This window comes from Hypanus sabinus, unplaced genomic scaffold (assembly GCF_030144855.1).
Source record: "Hypanus sabinus isolate sHypSab1 unplaced genomic scaffold, sHypSab1.hap1 scaffold_746, whole genome shotgun sequence".
NCBI classification, from domain to species: domain Eukaryota; kingdom Metazoa; phylum Chordata; class Chondrichthyes; order Myliobatiformes; family Dasyatidae; genus Hypanus; species Hypanus sabinus.
In genome coordinates this window covers 87,693-108,864 of record NW_026781597.1, presented here as the reverse complement: position 1 = coordinate 108,864, position 21,172 = coordinate 87,693, and the positions used below count along the sequence as shown (strand labels likewise).

General features: G+C 43.1%; 1 protein-coding gene across 2 annotated transcripts in view; it reads right to left on the bottom strand.

Annotated features, from left to right (window-relative positions):
* Window positions 1-21,172, bottom strand: part of LOC132390040 (NACHT, LRR and PYD domains-containing protein 3-like) — a 94,526-nt gene that overhangs the window by 46,136 nt on the left and 27,218 nt on the right. The window contains exon 1 of one of the 2 annotated variants that reach the window (XM_059962625.1): window positions 2,941-3,154. The exons of the other annotated variant lie outside the window; for it this stretch is intronic. The gene's annotated coding sequence lies outside the window, so the exon portion shown is untranslated. Of the gene's footprint in view, window positions 1-2,940; window positions 3,155-21,172 lie in introns of those variants that run through there. 2 annotated transcript variants of the gene reach the window in all.

The following is a 21,172-nucleotide window of genomic DNA, read 5'->3' as shown; positions in this document are numbered from 1 at the left end:
ACTGGAAGCTGGTTCTACACAGCTACCAACCTGAGTAAAGAAGTTCCCCCTCGTTTTACCCCTAAACCTTTGCCCCCTAACTATCAACTCATGTCCCCTTGTTTGAATCTCCCCTAATCTCAATGGGAAAAAGCCAATCGAAGTCAACTATATCTATACCTCTCATAACTTTAAATACCTCTATCAGGTCCCCCACTCAACCTTCTACGTTGCGAAGGATAAAGACCTTTCTTGTTCAACCTTTCCCTGTAACTTAGGTGCTGAAACCTAAGTAACATTCTAGTAAATCTTCTCTGTACTCTCTCTATTTTGTTGACATCTTTCCTGTAATTCGGTGACCAGAGCTGTACACAATACTCCAAATTTGTCCTTACAAGTGTCTTGTACAATTTCAATATTACATCCCAACTCCTATAATTAGTAATCTAATTTATCAGGACCAGCATACCAAAAGTTTTCTTCACCAACCTATCCACGTGAGATTCCACCTTCAGGGAACTATGCACTATTATTCCTAGATCATTGTTCTACTGCATTCTTCAATGCCCTAACATTTACCACGTATGTCCTATTTTGATGAATCCTACCAACATGTAGCAACTCACAGTTATCAGCAGTAAACCCCATCCGCCATCTTCCAGCACACTCTTCCAGCTGAGCTAAATCTCTCTGCAAGTTTCGAAAACCTGCTTCATTATCAACAACGCCCCCTATCTTGTTATCATCTGCATACTTACTAATCCAATTTACCACCTCATCATACAGATCATTAATGTACATGACAAACAACATTGTACAAAATACAGATTTCTGAGGCACACCACTAGTCACCGGCCTCCAACCTGGCAAACAGTTACCCACCATTCCTCGCTGACATATCTCATCCAGCCATTGAACCTTTCGAACTAACCTTCCATGTGGAACCTTGTCAAAGGCCTTACTGAAGTCCATATAGACAACATCTACAGCTTTACCCTCGTCAACTTTCCTAGTAAGCGCTTCAAAAAATTCAATGATATTTCAACATGACCTTCCACGCACTACTCCCTGTTGACCGGTCCTAATCAGACCCTGTCTATGCAGCTTATTATATTTACGATCTCTAAGAATACTTTCCATCAATTTACCCACCACTGACGGCAAACATACAGGGGTAGAGTTGCTACGTTTACTCTTATAACCCTATTTAAATAATGCAACACCATGAGCAGTACGCCAATCCTCGTTTCTAATGACATTTGAAATATTTCTGTCAGAGCCCATGCTATTTCTACAGTAACTCCCCTCAAGGTTCTAGTGAACACCCTGTCATGTCCCGGGGACTTACCCTCTTTTATACTCCTTAAAACTGCCAGTACTTCATCTTCTTTAATCATCATAGTTTCCATAACTTCCCTACCTGATTCCCTTACGTTACACAATTCAATATCCTTCTATTTAGTGAATACCGAAGAAAAGAAATATTTGAAAATCACCCCCATCTCATTCGGCACCACACATAGCAGTCCCCTCTGATTCTCTAAGGGACCAATTTAATCCCTCACTATCCTTTTGCTATTAATATAATTGCAGAAACCCTTTGGATTTATTTTCACCTTACTTGCCAAAGCAACCTCATATCTTCTTTTAGCTTCTCTAATTTCTTTCTTAAGATTCTTTTTACATTCATTATATTCCTCGGGCACCTCACTTATTCCCTGCAGCCTATATTTATTGTAGATCTCCCTCTTTTTCCGAACCAAGTTTCCAACATCCCTTGAAAATCATGGCTCTATCAAACTTTTAACCCTTCCTTTCAACCTAACAGGAACATAAAAATTCGGTACCCTCAACGTTTTACCATTAAATGACCTCCATTTCTCTATTACAACCATCCCATAAAACAAGTTGTCCCAATCGATTCCTTCTGAATCCTTTCCCTTCTCCCCAAAGTTAGCCTTTCTCCAATCAAAAATCTCAACCCTTGTTCCAGTCCAATGCCTCTCCATAATTATATTGAAACGAATGGAATTGTAATGACTGAAAAATATATCCTGCATACATTTTACAAACTCCAAACCATCCAGCCCGTTTACAGAATGGGATTCCCAGTCTCTCTGTGGAAAATTAAAATCACCCACAATCACAAACCCGAGTTTCCTACAAATATCTGCTGTCTCCATACTGATATGCTCCTCCAATTCTCTCTCCCCATTAGGTGATCTTTGGTACACCCCTATAAGTGTTACAAAACCTTTCCTATTCTTCAATTCCACCCAAATAGACTCCCTAGACGAGCCATCTAATCTATCCTGCCAGACCGACTCTGTAATATTTTATCGGACAAGCAATGCAACACCTCCTCCTCTTGTCCCTCCGATTCTATCACACCTGAAGCAACGAAACCCAGGAATATTTAGTTTCAAATCACACCCCTCCTGCAGCCTTGTTTCACTAATAGCTACAACATCATATTTCCAGGTTTCACTCCATGCTCGAAGCTCTTCCATCTCTCTTACAATTCTCCTACCATTATAGTAGTTGCATTTATGATACTCTCCAAATCTTACTCTCTTTTTATCACTAACGGTGCAAACAACTTTACTGTCTTCTTTTTTCTTCCATCTCCTATACAATCTGTTCCTACGTTCTGGTTCCCCTCGCCCCTTGTATCTAGTTTAAATCCACTGGAGCCTGTCTAGAAAACCGACCTGCAAAAATATATGTCCGCCTCCACTTCAGATGTAAATTGTCCCGCCGGAACAGGTCCCACCTTCCCTGGAAAACTACCTAATTATCTACAAATCTGAAGCCCTCCCTCCTCCACCATATATTCAGCCACGTGTTCATCTGCGCTATCTTATTATTTTTAATCCCGCCTGCACGTGGCACTGGTAGCAAACCTGTGTTTGCAGTTCTGGAGGTCCTGTCCTTTAACGTCGCCAAAAAACTTAAACTCACCTTTCAGGACATCCTCACTCTTCCTACCCACGTCATTGGTCCCTACATGGACCACGACATCCGGCTGCTCCCCCGCCCTATTGCGAATACTAAGGACTCGATCTGAGATATCGTGGACCCTGGCACCAGGGAGGCAACAGACCATCCAGGATTATCGATCTCATCCACAGATACTCCTATCTGTCCCCCGAACTATCGAATCCCCTATGACTTCTGCTCTGCTCTCTCATGGGAAGGTACGACATCCAGTGTTCTGAAAAGATAGTAAAAGTGATTATCGGTGCATAAATCGTGATCGTTCGAGAAAGGGTAATGAAAGGCTCTTAAATTTATAGCAGTTCGACCTTCTAGATATTCGCTGCTCAAAATTAGTTCTGTATTGTTCAGCACTTGAACTTCATTGCCGCACAGTGCACTCCCTTGGACAGGGCGAATCTTTTATTTTATTTTTATTCTTTTGAGTTATTCATTTCTATTTCCTGGATACAGAGATGCTCCCGCTAAAACAGTTTTGTCCACTCTATTGACTTTTTACCTCTCTTTTAAATCCGTGTTTTTAAATCAAAGCAAGTGTCAGAGAGTGAAGAAGTAAAGATATCTCGGACAGAAACTATTTTTCCTAATTGATTGGGGAAAAGAGGCTAGACAGCGCAGGCTCGTGACGTAGCACGCCTACGGTTTAAAATGAAGACCGCCACATACAGCGGCCATCGGCAGACTGAACTGAGTCAGAGTGAGACGGTTTTGGCTCAACAGGCATCGGCGTGAACAGGCAGAGGCGATAGTAGTTTCGAGTAAGTTTTGTTTTCTTTTGCGTGAATGAGTCTTTCTAACATGTGGCTCGAGACAGAATCAATTCAGCAGTGCTGTTGGCAATGATTACGTTTCTCTAGAAAGTTTCACTTGCTCCTGAGAGATGGCACAACCTGCAAAGAGTTCCGGTTCTATCGGCGTCGTCGCTTTTGGACCAGTTTATTGTGAGATTACAAACTCAGGTGGTTAAGGCGTTCATCCAGTGATCTGAAGATCACTGGTTCGAGCCTCAGCTAAGGCGGCGTGCTGTGTCCTTGAGCAAGGCACTTAACCACACATTGCTCTGCCACGACACCGGTGCCAAGCTGCTTGGTTCCAGTGCCCTTCCCTTGGACAACATCGGTGGCGTGGACAGGGGAGATTGGCAGCATGGGCAGCTGCCAGTCTTCCATACAACCTTGCCCAGACGTGCGCCCTGGAAACCTTCCAAGGCACAAATCCTAGTCTCACGAGACTAACGGGTGCCTATTAAACAACTCAAACGACAGTTCAGTGCCGAGATCGCTTTGAGTTTATTTGACATTGACAGCAGACGGAAGGGAGCAGTGACCTCCGATGAAATATTATGCCTGTGAAGTACTTTTTTCTGAAGTCTGGTCATTTACTTTGTCCAGATTTAACCATGTCCCCATTAACTTTAGCCGCACTGATTTCAAGCTTAGCCTGCTTATAAAGAACCAATTTTAAGTGTTGCCCGCGTTTGGACCAGTACGGTAATGGGCCGATTGGGCAGCAACTGTGACGAGATAAGCATAGCTGCATAGAGATTACAACCGGTCAAAGTCGACAGCAAGATAAGGACGCCCATCTCCTTCAGTTTAATTTTCTCTTACTGGAAACTGGTTACAACATCACCGGAGTAATCATATGAAATAGTGATCATTTCCCGCTGGCGAATTTGCCCGACATCGCCTTTACTTTACCAATAGATGTAACGTTGCTCGTCAGAAAACGATGGGAAAAAAAAAAACACCAAACATTAAATTCACTGGGTCCCTTATTTGTCCGTGTGCGCTGCAGCAATGTTGAATAATTAACAGGGCTTTCCACCATTTCCCCCCACTATGTTCCATCTCAGTGACACCGCCTACAATAATTTACTCCCTTGACTCTGAAGGCTCAGTGTTTTGCGGAATTAAACAGATTGGGATAAAAAAAAACTCTGCTTCTATTTTCCTTACAAAAGAGTTCAACATTATAAAATTAACTTCATCTGTTCTCACCAGTTTCAGCTTCCTCTAAAGCAGCAAATGGTAGTATTGAAATGGTAGCAATGCAAGAAATACATGCGGTGACAAGGGGGCTTATTAAAATACCATAAAACAGCCCAGTACATCTCTTGCTCCTACCTGGTGCTGGACTCCTGAGTCTGTTTTCAGCAAATCCAAGTATCTGAATTTTATTGGCCCTAACAGTAAGTGAACACACCCTAAGCAACGTTCAGTTGATAACACGCTCATAAAGCTGAACTTCACCCTATTCAGCGCGGAACGCCACACCCTGTTCCACAACAATTGTAGTGAAAAACGCAAAGACTCATTTTGCTTGAATGAGCCTTTCAATGATGATATTGATATGGTAGAAATATTAAAAATACTGCCGTTACAAGAGGGCTTATTAGAACACCATAACACTGCCGTGTACAGTCCATGTTCCTACCTGATGCAGAACTCCTAGGTCTGGTTTCAGGGAATCCGAGTATCTGAACTTTATTGTCCCTAACAGTAAGTAAACACACCCTGAGAAAATTTCAGTTGATAACACGCTCATAAACCTGAACGTTACCCTATTCAGCATGTTACACCATACCTTTTTGCACAACGCTTGTGTTAAACCACACAAAGACTCACCTTGGTTCAATGCATGTTTATAACTTGCGGTCCGAACCAGAATTGATACTTCACTGCGCGAAATTTTACCACCTGCAGAGAGGAATCATGAACCGCATCCTGGTTCCGTTCCGTTGGTGACGTCGCTTTGAGGTATTGTTCACCTTGGGAGCAGTTTATTGTCACATCATAAACTCCAGCAACAGCTGAGGGCAAAGATCGCTGCGGGTTTATTTCACAGAGACAGGAGAAGGAAAGGCGCTCTCTGTTGAACAGTGGACATCCCCTTTCTGCAGATTTAACTGTGCCCCCGTAGCCTGGATTTGAACTGAATTTAAGTTGGCCTATTAAAGAGCCCTCTTTAACAGTCGTCCACAGTTGTAACATTTGGGTAATGGGCAACCCGGGAGCGGCTGTGCCAGGGTTACCATTTCCCAGTCAAAATCGACAGCAAGATAAGAACGCCCTACTCCTTCAGTTTATTGCTCACTTACTGGAAACAAATTGCAGGATGATAGCGCCAATTGAAAGAAAGCTCTGTTTCTCTTGTCCTTTGAGGAAGCGAATTACAAAGGCACACTAGTTCCACCACAGAAAAATCACCTCATCTATCTTCCTCTGTTTCACCTACCCCGACAGCAGCAAACGTGTTCTCCACATTCCTGTCAAGCTCCGCGTGATGTGCAATGTCCCGAGCAAGGGGTCAGTTCATTTATCTAAAATAATAATTTAGTCCATTTCCCACTGGTGAATTGGCCTGAAATCTCATTTACTTTACACATACGTCAATCGTTTATCATCAGTGAGTTATGGAATAACTCGAAACATTAAATTCTCTGGGTCTCTCATTTGGCGCAGTCTGGCATATTTAATTAGTAGCAGATATTCTCTATTTCCATTTGAATGAGTAACAAGCAGGACAGAGAGAGTCAAGCGGTTGAGTTTGTGTACTTGGATTTTCGAAATTCCTGTGATAAGGTGCTACACATGAGGCTGCTCAACAAGCTACGAGCCCATGGTATTGCAGGAAAGATTCTAGCATTGAAAAATCAGTGCCTGATTGGCTGTAGGTCTGATGGTCTCATGGAAATGCAGCTTCCCTGGAGGTGGAGGAAAGAGGTGGAAGAGGCAGTGGGAAGAGATGGTTTGTCAGATCTGAAAACGATTTGGTTTTACCATAACCAGGCTGAATCGGAAAACCATTGTGAGGGTACTTTAAATGTCAGAAGCAGGGAAGATGTGATCGCATCAGTTGAGGGCAGGGATTGAGTCTCCATCAGACCCTCAGTGAGATGATTCAAGTTACAATGTGCAGCGATGAAAGCACAGTGTTTAGGGCCGGATTTAATCACTGATTCTGACACAGTGAGAGGCATAGTTTTACTGTAAGGAAGCAACATTAATGGAAGAAGACAAAGAAACTTTATCAATTGCCAGTCGCTTAGCTGAAGCGTCCAGTCTGTATAACCATACAACCATATAACAATCACAGCACGGAAACAGGCCATCTCGGCCCTCCTAGTCCGTGCCGAACTCTTAATCTCACCTAGTCCCACCTGTCCGCACAGCCCATAACCCTCCACTCCTTTCCTGTCCATATACCTATCCAATTTTACCTTAAATGACACAACTGAACTGGCCTCTACTACTTCTACAGGAAGCTCATTCCACACAGCTATCACTATCTGAGTAAAGAAATACCCCTCGTGTTTCCCTTAAACTTCTGCTCCTAACTCTCAAATCATGTCGTCTCTTTTGAATCTCCCCTACTCTCAATGGAAACAGCCTATTCAAGTCAACTCTATCTATCCCTCTCAAAATTTTAAATACCTCGATCAAATCCCCCCTCAACACTCTACGCTCCAGTGAATAGAGACCTAACTTGTTCAACCTTTCCCTGTAACTTAATTGCTGAAACCCAGGTAACATCCTAGTAAATCGTCTCTGCACTCTCTCTAATTTATTGATATCTTTCCTATAATTCGGTGACCAGAACTGCACGCAATATTCTAAATTTGGACTTACCAGTGCTTTGTACAATTTTAACATTACATCCCAACTTCTGTACTCAATGCTCTGATTTATAAAGGCCAGCGTTCCAAAAACCTTCTTCACCACCCTATCTACATGAGACTCCACCTTCAGGGAACTATGTACTGTTATTCCTAGATCTCTCTGTTCCACTGCGTTCCTCAATGCCCTACCATTTACCCTGTATGTTCTATTTGGATTATTCCTGCCAAAATGTAGAACCTCACACTTCTCAGCATTAAACTCCATCAGCCAACGTTCAGCCCATTCTTCTAAGAGGCATAAATCTCTCTGCAAGCTTTGAAAACCCACCTCATTATCCACAACACCTCCTACATTAGTATCATCGGCATACTTACTAATCCAATTTACCACCCCTTCATCCAGATCATTTATGTATATTACAAACAACATAGGGCCCAAAACACATCCCTGAGGCACCCCGCTAGTCACCGGCCTCCATCCCGATAAACAATTATCCACCACAACTCTCTGGCATCTCCCATCTAGCGACTGTTGAATCCATTTTATTACTCCAGCATTAATACCTAACGACTGAACCTTCTTAACTAACCTTCCATGTGGAACTTTGTCAAAGGCTTTGCTGAATTCCATATAGACTACATCCACTGCCTTACCCTCGTCAACATTCCTCGTAACTTCTTCAAAATATTCAATAAGTTTTGTATGTTACCTTAACAGAAACAGATACTCGCAGTGGTGACAAAGGGGTTTCGTCTGGTTACTTTTAAATTGGAGAGCAGTGTGGGGTTTTGAAATCAATGCCTTGTGGTGCCACGATCTTTAAATTAGTGGAGTGATGGATCAGACAGCACTGAAACAGACCTTTGGCCGGCCATACCTGTACTGACCATCCACCCACTGTCTGCACTGGTCCCCTTTATCAGTACTTGGTTCATAGCAGACTGTATCTCGGCAGTTTCAATGCTCACCAGGATTATTCCCTAGATCATATCTTGAATTACGGATCAACATGAGGTACTCGCCAGTTCTCCCGGAGTTTGCTTGTGGCTAGGCAGGACACAAGCATATTGGTCAAGGCCCCAATATAGTGGCCTTGCCTCTCTCGGTAACTCATCAGGGCCTGGAGACACATACGCCTTAATGCATTTTAAGAGACCCAACGCTGTCTCCTCCTTTACTTCAAAATACCCGAGCATACGAGTACTCTCGGCATTGATCTCCATATCCTCCCTAACTACCGATGTAAGTTACTCATTAAGGGCATCACACACATCCCGGAGGGCTCTGTTTGATTCGACATTCCTAAGCTTTACATACTTTTCCTTTTCCTGCTTGACTAAGCTCATCACTTCTCTCCACATTTAAGGTTCTCTTACGCTGCCAATCTCGTCATTTCTTCACACAGGAATGCCGCTGCTCTATACTCCGTGCCAATGGACTCTAAACACCCTCCACATGTCAGATGTGGACTTGCCAGAAACAGTTGTCTCCCATTAACTCTCCATAGTTCTTGCTTATTGAATTCGTAATTTACCCTGATCCAATTCTTTACTCTCCCACAAAGTCTACACTTTCCTTCACTATAGCTCTCTTAAACTTAAGGAGTTCTGCCCTAACCATTCACCCACCAAATGGTCGGGTATCTCGCTAGCATAATTACCCAACACCAGTTTCAGTACAGCTCCTGCTTTTATTAGACTATCTACATACTGATTTAAGATGTCATCCTAGATAGCAAAACTAGTTGAAGCTCGAAAACCGGGGAGCTTTTAATAATCAAAACAAGACTATTTTAAAAGGAATAAGCTGAAAAGGTGAAATATGAAGGCAAGCTAGCTAATAATATAAAATAAGATAGCAAAATAAAGTATCATAAAGAAGCACAGTGATGCATCATATTCAAATGTGATTAATATGCATAGAATCTAACATGGTCCGTTCTCCGTTTTCCCACTAATTACTATTCTTGCCGCTGTGTGGATCAGCCATTCATCTGAGCCGGAAATTCTCACACGGCCTGAAGAAAGCGCTGCATCTCTGATCTGATCCCTTTTGTAATGCGCATCTATAAATATTTAGAATGGACTGACAAAAAACAAATTCATTTGTCTTCATCTATTAATGGAAGGATGTGATAAATTATAGAGCAACGAAGAAAAATCTCTCAGATTTCATGAACTGTTTTCCAGCTGAATGTTAATCCATCTGCGCTGCAACAAAGGCTCGGTGACGCGAGCATTTTAATTACAGCGCAGCCGCACACTGGCACAGCTCAGACGGAACAGTGTCAGCCTCTCTCTCCAGGTTACCCCAAACTGCCTTGTCAGCGACAACCTGGTGTTAGAGACATGAAAATCGCAAAAATCAGCACCAAATCTCACCCATATTCTAGATGCTAAATGCACTGAATGGCCGTGTTATTAGACACAGCCGCTCATTAATGGGAATCTGTTAATCGCGTGGCAGCAACTCAGAGGATAAAACATGAAGATATGGTCAAGAGGTTCAGTTGTTGTTCAGGCCAAACATCCGAATCTGGAATAAATGTGATCTAAGTGTCCTTAACCGTGGAATGACCGCTGGCGCCAGACAGGGTAGCATGAGCATTACGGAAACTGATCATCTCCTTGGAAATTCACGCACAATTCGCTCGGTTTACAGTGAATGGTGCGAAGACAAAACGAAAGAAAATCCAATGAGTAGCAGTTCTGAGGGTGAAAACGCCTTGTTAATGGGAGACATCAAGGAGATTGAATAAACTGATTAAATCCGACAGGATGGCGACAGTAACATAAATAGCCTTGCGCTCCCAAAGCCGGGGTGCGGAAGAGCGTCAGTGAACGCCGAGCATTGGATTTGGACGGGGTACAGCCGCGGTAAACTCCGAACATACACTCAGTGACCATATCATTAGGGACAGGATGCAGATAAAAATTTCCCACTGAGTGTAGTCTTCCATAATTTTTTAACAACTGCCAGTGAGATTTACTACAGGATTTTCATTTTTATTTTAAATATCACTGCCAGATATACACCGTCTGCTCACAAAATTACACAGAATTAAAAAAAAAACGTTTTAGCTGCTGTTTTCAGCCACAACATCCCGTCTGTTGCAGGGAAGTGTGATACTGTGCGATGTTCAAATGCTTGTGTTCTTCGCGATTAGTATGCATAGATTCCACGGATTTTATGTTCCCTTAAGATTAACCCACCCTTGTCACCACGACAATGTTTAGCTCACAATCTTGTCTACGTCATCCGGTTGTGGGAAACAGGGGAATGAATAAATAGATCCAGATCACATTCAAGATAGCACCGAGATGGGGGTGAGTGGGTTGTCCAATTCGGAAATAAACTCCCTGGTAATTTTACGAAGTGCAGCTGTACACCAGCTGGTTAATGCTGATCAACAAATCACGTGGCACCAGCCCAGTCACTTTAATAAAAACATGCAGAAATGGTCAGGAGTTCCAGCTGCTCTTCAGAACAAACACCAGATTGGGGAAGAATGTCATCTCAGTGACTTTGACAGTGGAATGATTGTTGGTTCCAGACGGATTATTGTGATTATCACTGGGGTTGTCACGCACAACTGTCTCGATTGGCAGAGAATGGTGCGAAATTCTAACAGACAAACATCCAGTGTCAGTCCTGGATGGGAGAATGTCGTGTGTATGAAAGAACCGGATGAGAATGGCCAGACTGATTCAAGCTGCCGGGAAGGCGATAGGCAGTCTAATAAGCACAGGTAGCAACAGGGAAAGCGGCCAGTGAGGGAGTGGAGCTTTGAGGCTTTGACTCGAGAGGCTTCGACGAGTAGAGGCGGAGGACGAGCTTGTCACCTTGCAGCTAATTTGAATACATCCAGCTTGCTCTCTGCGGACAGCATGAGACCTGATAATCGAGACCAAGCTGTCACGTGACACCTTGTCAAAGGCTTTGCTGAAATCCAGTGTGCCTCGTATACGTGAAAATAACTTTGAATTTCCACCTATGTTTAATGTTACGTTCACAGGTTCCGACATCGTAATTAGTAGAAAAGTACTTGACGAGGCCAAGGTATGTAAATGTAAATTACGGGTTGCCATTTGCCAGTGAGGACTGAATAAAATGCAGGATTGGAATATCTTGCTTTAAAAAAGGTCCGTTCTCAGCAGAGGTCCACACGACAATATATTCGAGGGTAAGTATGTCATTGCAGATTGCAAGAGTCAGAGGAATCAATGGCATGTTGCTGCAGTTCATGGCAATTCTACATTTATACAATCACAACAGCATGACCCATACAGAGAGGAAATTGTCAACGTATTTTGAGATGACTATGACGAAATGTGAAACGTCACACCTGACCAAAAGCTACTTCAGATGGTGCAAGACCTTCAAATGAGCAAACACTGTGGGTATGTGAGTGACGTTAAAGAGCTGGGCTTCTGAAAGCACATTGCCAGACCTGCAGTGATTACAACTGGGTCACACAGAGGCATAACTGGTATTTCCGGGCACATTCAGTCCATTCCGCCTATTTCTTACCTTCCTTTTTCCAGATATGTAATGTGTAAGGGGCCAGAGTTTCGAGTAAATGAGACTCACCGAACTTTCTCCGGACTGAACCAATGGAAACTCTGAGTCAGAAGTCTCGCTCCAGTTGATGCTGTCACTGTTCGCTGATCCCTCGTTATCAGTCGTGGTTGGCTTACAGTTGCGGACTTTTCTTCCAATAAATCTCTCACCGCAGGTCTAACTTTAACCAGAGAGATAATGGAGCACATTAACAATACGAAGGAAAACAAAATATTTCTGTTCAATCTTCCAAAGTGCATATCTAACTGAAATTTAAATGCTGAGGTCAAATAAAAGGATCTCAGTGAACAAATCTGTAATAGTCCCTCACACTTCACACATCCTGATACGGGATATGAAGGACTCATCATTCTGTCATGGTAAGACATAAGATATGGGAGCAGAATGAAGTGATTCGGTCCATCGAGTCTGCTTCAACATCAATCACGGCTGATTCTTTTTCTCCCCAATGCCACATTCCTGACTTCCTCTCATTACATCTGATGCTGCATAGTATCAAATTCCACAGATTAGCCAAGCTTTGACAGAGTTTTATTTTTCTTATCTCCGTTTTAAAGGAAAGCATCTTTATTCTGAGACTGTGCTGTCAGATCCTGGACTCTCCGTATCAAGGAAACATCCTCTCCATGTCTACTGTCACCAGGATCTTCAGCATTCGGTTGGTTTACTTAACCATACATCCCTCCACCACCGTCACTCTGAACTCCACTGAGCACAGGTCCAGAGCCAGCAAGTGCTGCTCATTCATAAATCCTGTAATTCCCATTCTTGTGTCTTGTTGCGAAACACTTTACTGAACACATTTCCAGAAAATAAAACGGCAAATTGATACCAGGATAATTTCAAACATGGGAATATCTGCTGATAATGGAAATCCAAGCAACACACACAAAACTCTTGAGGAACTCAGCAGGCCAGGCAGCATCTATGCAAAAGAGTATATCTGGCGTTTCGGGCCAGTCCTGATGAGGGGTCTCGGCCAGAAACGTTGACTGTACCCTTTCCCATAGACACTGCCCAGCTAGCTGAGTACCTCCAGCATTTTGTGTTGTGTGATCGGGATATTTTAATGTGATAAGCTGTGATCGCTATACAGCTCTACAAACTATCAACAAAGCGAGAGCCTTTGCGCAGGTCCATTTCCAGAAAACTTAAACCCTTCCAAGGTGAATCTAATAAATAGAAACAGGGAATATTAGAAACGCTCAGCACGTAAGGAGCAGCCGTCAGTAGAGAAACAAAGTTCAGTTTCAGAATATTTCGTTAAAAAATTCAAACGTTTTTAATTTTTTTAGCGCAGATCTCCAGCATCTTGAGTTTCAGTTTGACTTCCACTGCCTGACGGACAAGTGACATTGAGGGGGAATTTCCACGCAGGGTTTGCACACTGAACCACAGGATCCAATTCTCCTGTTGTAAAAATGGAACAGTGCATTCAATCGCCGTCTCTCTCGATGAAGGAAGGAATGGGAATGCATTCCCTCCACAGATTACCAATCAGTGCTTCCAAAGAAATCTCGGAAAAAAAAAACATATGAGCCCGGAGCACATGCAGCATTTCCTCAGAACATCGTAAACCCGGGTGGATGAACACAGGGTCCACTTTAATTGGGTCGAAAACAGTCATAGCCCTGGACCAACCTCACAGGGAAACATCTGAATCCGTCAAATACCCACCACAGATTCCTTGCACAATATCTCACACCGAGTGGTGTAGTCAGTAATTTGCCCCAACCAATGTCCAGGAGGAACATCCAGCCCCATCTGTAGCAGTTCATGCATGAGCCAAATCTCAATCTCTGACTGCTTCGTATTTCCGAAATCCCCTTCGCAGGATTATGGTCCAAGCACAAGCTCTTCCCGGACTCTGTGCTGCCGGTGACAAGCTGCATAGTTACTGTGGGGAGGATGCGTTTCACATAGTCTCCAGCAGCTAAATTCAACAGATATTATCATTATCTTTTTCTTAAATGAGATATTGCCCGGCACAATCGTCCGCCACATATCCAGCCGGATAAAAGGATTAACACAAATAGTTGGAAATCAACTCCAAGTCACTCACCATTCTGACTTGGTAACATAACACCGTTCCTGCATTTTCGCTGGGTCGGAATCATGAAATTCCCTCCTTAACAGCACTTTAAGTATCCCTACACACCAGAGTTTGCAGCGGTTCAAGATGGCAGCTATTAACCAAATTCTCAAGGGTAACTGGGGTTGGCTGACAGAGATGTCAACGGCCACATCCCGTAACTGAATAAAGAAACGATGTATTCAATATAAAATTTAAATTAAAAGGCTGGAAAATCGGTACATCTGATTGGATGTGTGGAGAGAGAAACTATGGAAGAGCCAGTATCAGAACAGTGACTGTCCAAGATGCTGTCCAATCTATTGAACGATTAATTGCGCAATTTCGCCCAAATCTTATCCTTTCTCACACGTATAATATAAAATATAACAATTACAGCACGGAAACAGGTCATCTTGGCCCTTCGAGTCCGTGCCGAACGCTTACTCTCAACAGTCCCACTGACCTGCATTCAGCCAATAACTCTCCATTCCTTTCCTGCTGTTACACATATCCAATTTTACTTTAAATGACAATATCGAACCCGGGTCTACCAGTTCTACTGGAAGCTGGTTCTACACAGCTACCAACCTGAGTAAAGAAGTTCCCCCTCGTGTTATCCCTAAACCTTTGCCCCCTAACTATCAACTCATGTCCCCTTGTTTGAATCTCCCCTAATCTCAATGGAAAAAAGCCAATCGAAGTCAACTATATCTATACCTCTCATAACTTTAAATACCTCTATCAGGTCCCCCACTCAACCTTCTACGTTGCGAAGGATAAAGACCTATCTTGTTCAACCTTTCCCTGTAACTTAGGTGCTGAAACCTAAGTAACATTCTAGTAAATCTACTCTGTACTCTCTCTATTTTGTTGACATCTTTCCTATAATTCGGTGACCAGAACTGTACACAATACTCCAAATTTGTCCCTACAAGTGTCTTGTACAATTTCAATATTACATCCCAACTCCTATAATTAGTAATCTAATTTATCAGGGCCAGCATACCAAAAGCTTTCTTCACCACCCTATCCACGTGAGATTCCACATTCAGGGAACTATGCACTTTTATTCCTAGATCATTGTTCTACTGCATTCTTCAATGCCCTAACATTTACCACGTATGTCCTATTTTGATGAATCCTACCAACATGTAGCAACTCACAGTTATCAGCAGTAAACCCCATCCGCCATCTTCCAGCACACTCTTCCAGCTGAGCTAAATCTCTCTGCAAGTTTCGAAAACCTGCTTCATTGTCAACAACGCCCCCTATCTTGTTATCATCTGCATACTTACTAATCCAATTTACCACCTCATCATACAGATCATTAATGTATATGACAAACAACATTGTACAAAATACAGATTTCTGAGGCACACCACTAGTCACCGGCCTCCAACCTGGCAAACAGTTACCCACCATTCCTCGCTGACATATCTCATCCAGCCATTGAACCTTCCGAACTAACCTTCCATGTGGAACCTTGTCAACGGCCTTACTGAAGTCCATATAGACAACATCTACAGCTTTATCCACGCCAACTTTCCTAGTAAGCGCTTCAAAAAATTCAATGATATTTCAACATGACCTTCCACGCACTACTCCATGTTGACCGGTCCTAATCAGACCCTGTCTATGCAGCTTATTATATTTACGATCTCTAAGAATACTTTCCATCAATTTACCCACCACTGACGGCAAACATACAGGGTAGAGTTGCTAAGTTTACGCTTATAACCCTATTTAAATAATCCAACACCATGAGCAGTACGCCAATCCTCGTTTCTAATGACATTTGAAATATTTCTGTCAGAGCCCATGCTATTTCTACAGTAACTCCCCTCAAGGTTCTAGTGAAGACCCTGTCATGTCCCGGGGACTTACCCTCTTTTATACTCCTTAAAACTGCCAGTACTTCATCTTCTTTAATCATCATAGTTTCCATAATTTCCCTACCTGATTCCCTTACGTTACACAATTCAATATCCTTCTATTTAGTGAATACCGAAGAAAAGAAATATTTGAAAATCACCCCCATCTCATTCGGCACCACACATAGCAGTCCCCTCTGATTCTCTAAGGGACCAATTTAATCCCTCACTATCCTTTTGCTATTAATATAATTGCAGAAACCCTTTGGATTTATTTTCACCTTACTTGCCAAAGCAACCTCATATCTTCTTTTAGCTTCTCTAATTTCTTTCTTAAGATTCTTTTTACATTCATTATATTCCTCGGGCACCTCACTTACTCCATGCAGCCTATATTTATTGTAGATCTCCCTCTTTTTCCGAACCAAGTTTCCAACATCCCTTGAAAATCATGGCTCTATCAAACTTTTAACCCTTCCTGTCAACCTAACAGGAACATAAAAATTCGGTACCCTCAACGTTTTACCATTAAATGACCTCCATTTCTCTATTACAACCATCCCATAAAACAAGTTGTCCCAATCGATTCCTTCTGAATCCTTTCCCTTCTCCCCAAAGTTAGCCTTTCTCCAATCAAAAATCTCAACCCTTGTTCCAGTCCAATGCCTCTCCACAATTATATTGAAACGAATGGAATTGTAATGACTGAAAAAAATATCTCCTGCATACATTTTACAAACTCCAAACCATCCAGCCCGTTTACAGAATGGGATTCCCAGTCTCTCTGTGGAAAATTAAAATCACCCACAATCACAAACCCGAGTTTCCTACAAATATCTGCTGTCTCCATACTGATATGCTCCTCCAATTCTCTCTCCCCATTAGGTGATCTATGGTACACCCCTATAAGTGTTACAAAACCTTTCCTATTCTTCAATTCCACCCAAATAGACTCCCTAGACGAGCCATCTAATCTATCCTGCCAGACCGACTCTGTAATATTTTATCGGACAAGCAATGCAACACCTCCCCCTCTTGTCCCTCCGATTCTATCACACCTGAAGCAACGAAACCCAGGAATATTTAGTTTCAAATAACACGCCTCCGGCAGCCTTGTTTCACTAATAGCTACAACATCATATTTCCAGGTTTCAATCCATGCTCGAAGCTCTTCCATCTCTCTTACAATTCTCCTACCATTAAAGTAGTTGCATTTATGATACTCTCCACCTCTTACTCTCTTTTTATCACTAACGGTGCAAACAACTTTACTGTCTTCTTTTTTCTTCCATCTCCTATACAATCTGTTCCTACGTTCTGGTACCCCTCGCCCCTTGTATCTAGTTTAAATCCACTGGAGCCTGTCTAGCAAACCGACCTGCAAAAATATATGTCCGCCTCCACTTCAGATGTAAATTGTCCCGCCGGAGCAGGTCCCACCTTCCCTGGAAAACTGCCTAATTATCTACAAATCTGAAGCCCTCCCTCCTCCACCATATATTCAGCCACGTGTTCATCTGCGCTATCTTATTATTTTTAATCCCGCCTGCACGTGGCACTGGTAGCAAACCTGTGTTTGCAGTTCTGGAGGTCCTGTACTTTATCGTCGCCTAAAAACTTAAACTCACCTTTCAGGACATCCTCACTCTTCCTACCCACGTCATTGGTCCCTACATGGACCACGACATCCGGCTGCTCCCCCGCCCTATTGCGAATACTAAGGACTCGATCTGAGATATCGTGGACCCTGGCACCAGGGAGGCAACAGACCATCCAGGATTATCGATCTCATCCACAGATACTCCTATCTGTCCCCCGAACTATCGAATCCCCTATGACTTCTGCTCTGCTCTCTCATGGGAAGGTACGACATCCAGTGTTCTGAAAAGATAGTAAAAGTGATTATCGGTGCATAAATCGTGATCGTTCGAGAAAGGGTAATGAAAGGTTCTTAAATTTATAGTAGTTGGACCTTCTAGATATTCGCTGCTCAAAATTAGTTCTGTATTGTTCAGCACTTGAACTTCATTGCCGCACAGTGCACTCCCTTGGACAGGGCGAATCTTTTATTTTATTTTTATTCTTTTGCGTTATTCATTTCTATTTCCTGGATACAGAGATGCTCCCGCTAAAAAAGTTTTGTCCACTCTATTGACATTTTACCTCTCTTTTAAATCCGTGTTTTTAAATCAAAGCAAGTGTCAGAGAGTGAAGAAGTAAAGATATCTCGGACAGAAACTATTTTTCCTAATTGATTGGGGAAAAGAGGCTAGATAGCGCAGGCTCGTGACGTAGCACGCCTAAGGTTTAAAATGAAGACCGCCACATACAGCGGCCATCGGCAGACTGAACTGAGTCAGAGTGAGACGGTTTTGGCTCAACAGGCATCGGCGTGAACAGGCAGAGGCGAGAGTAATTTCGAGTAAGTTTTGTTTTCTTTTGCGTGAATGAGTCTTTCTAACATGCGGCTCGAGACAGAATCAATTCAGCAGTGCTGTTGGCAATGATAACGTTTCTCTAGAAAGTTTCACTTGCTCCTGAGAGATGGCACAACCTGCAAAGAGTTCCGGTTCTATCGGCGTCGTCGCTTTTGGACCAGTTTATTGTGAGATTACAAGCTCAGGTGGTTAAGGCGTTCATCCAGTGATCTGAAGATCACTGGTTCGAGCCTCAGCTAAGGCGGCGTGCTGTGTCCTTGAGCAAGGCACTTAACCACACATTGCTCTGCCACGACACCGGTGCCAAGCTGCTTGGTTCCAGTGCCCTTCCCTTGGACAACATCGGTGGCGTGGACAGGGGAGATTGGCAGCATGGGCAGCTGCCAGTCTTCCATACAACCTTGCCCAGACCTGCGCCCTGGAAACCTTCCAAGGCACAAATCCTAGTCTCACGAGACTAACGGATGCCTATTAAATAACTCAAACGACAGTTCAGTGCCGGGATCGCTTTGAGTTTATTTGACATTGACAGCAGACGGAAGGGAGCAGTGACCTCCAATGAAATATTATGCCTGTGAAGTACTTTTTTCTGAAGTCTGGTCATTTATTTTGTCCAGATTTAACCATGTCCCCATTAACTTTAGCCGCACTGATTTCAAGCTTAGCCTGCTTATAAAGAACCAATTTTAAGAGTTGCCCGCGTTTGGACCAGTACGGTAATGGGCCGATTGGGCAGCAACTGTGACGAGATAAGCATAGCTGCATAGAGATTACAACCGGTCAAAGTCGACAGCAAGATAAGGACGCCCATCTCCTTCAGTTTAATTTTCTCTTACTGGAAACTGGTTACAACATCACCGGAGTAATCATATGAAATTGTGATCATTTCCCGCTGGCGAATTTGCCCGACATCGCCTTTACTTTACCAATAGACGTAACGTTGCTCGTCAGAAAACGATGGGGGAAAAAAAAACACCAAACATTAAATTCACTGGGTCCCTTATTTGTCCGTGTGCGCTGCAGCAATGTTGAATAGTTAACAGGGCTTTCGCCCCCTCAGTTCTGTTCCACCATTTCCCCTCACTATGTTCCATCTCAGTGACACCGCCTACAATAACTTACTCCCTTGACTCTGAAGGCTCAGTGTTTTGCGGAATTAAACAGAGTGGAATAAAAAAAACTCTGCTTCTATGTTCCTTACAAAAGAGTTCAACATTATAAAATTAACTTCATCTGTTCTCACCAGTTTCAGCTTCCTCTAAAGCAGCAAATGGTAGTATTGAAATGGAAGCAATGCAAGAAATACATGCCGTGACAAGGGGGCTTATTAAAATACCATAACACAGCCCAGTACAGTTCTTGCTCCTACCTGGTGCTGGACTCCTGAGTCTGTTTTCAGCAAATCCAAGTATCTGAATTTTATTGGCCCTAACAGTAAGTGAACACACCCTGAGCAACGTTCAGTTGATAACACGCTCATAAAGCTGAACTTCACCCTATTCAGCGCGTAACGCCACACCCTGTTCCACAACAATTGTAGTGAAAAACGCAAAGACTCATTTTGCTTGAATGAGCCTTTCAATGATGATATTGATATGGTAGAAATATTAAAAATACTGCCGTTACAAGAGGGCTTATTAGAACACCATAACACTGCCGTGTACAGTCCATGTTCCTACCTGATGCAGAACTCCTAGGTCTGGTTTCAGGGAATCCGAGTATCTGAATTTTATTGTCCCTAACAGTAAGTAAACACACCCTGAGCAAATTTCAGTTGATAGCACGCTCATAAACCTGAACGTCACCCTATTCAGCATGTTACACCATACCTTTTTGCACAACGCTTGTGTTAAACCACACAAAGACTCACCTTGGTTCAATGCGTGTTTATAACTTGCGGTCCGAACCAGAATTTATACTTCACTGCGCGAAATTTTACCACCTGCAGAGAGGAATCATGAACCGCATCCTGGTTCCGTTCCGTTGGTGACGTCGCTTTGAGGTATTGTTCACCTTGGGAGCAGTTTATTGTCACATCATTAACTCCAGCAACAGCTGAGGGCAAAGATCGCTGCGGGTTTATTTCACAGAGACAGGAGAAGGAAAGGCGCTCTCTGTTGAACAGTGGACATCCCCTTTCTGCAGATTTAACTGTGCCCCCGTAGCCTGGATTTGAACTGAATTTAAGTTGGCCTATTAAAGAGCCCTCTTTAACAGTCGTCCGCAGTTGTAACATTTGGGTAATGGGCAACCCGGGAGCGGCTGTGCCAGGGTTACCATCTCCCAGTCAAAATCGACAGCAAGATAAGAACGCCCTACTCCTTCAGTTTATTGCTCACTTACTGGAAACAAATTGCAGGATGATAGCGCCAATTGAAAGAAATCTCTGTTTCTCTTGTCCTTTGAGGAAGCGAATTTCAAAGGCACACTAGTTCCACCTCAGAAAAATCACCTCATCTATCTTCCTCTGTTTCACCTACCCCTACAGCAGCAAACGTGTTCTCCACATTCCTGTCAAGCTCCGCGTGATGTTCAATGTCCCGAGCAAGGGGTCAGTTCATTTATCTAAAATAATACTCGAGTCCATTTCCCACTGGTGAATTGGCCTGA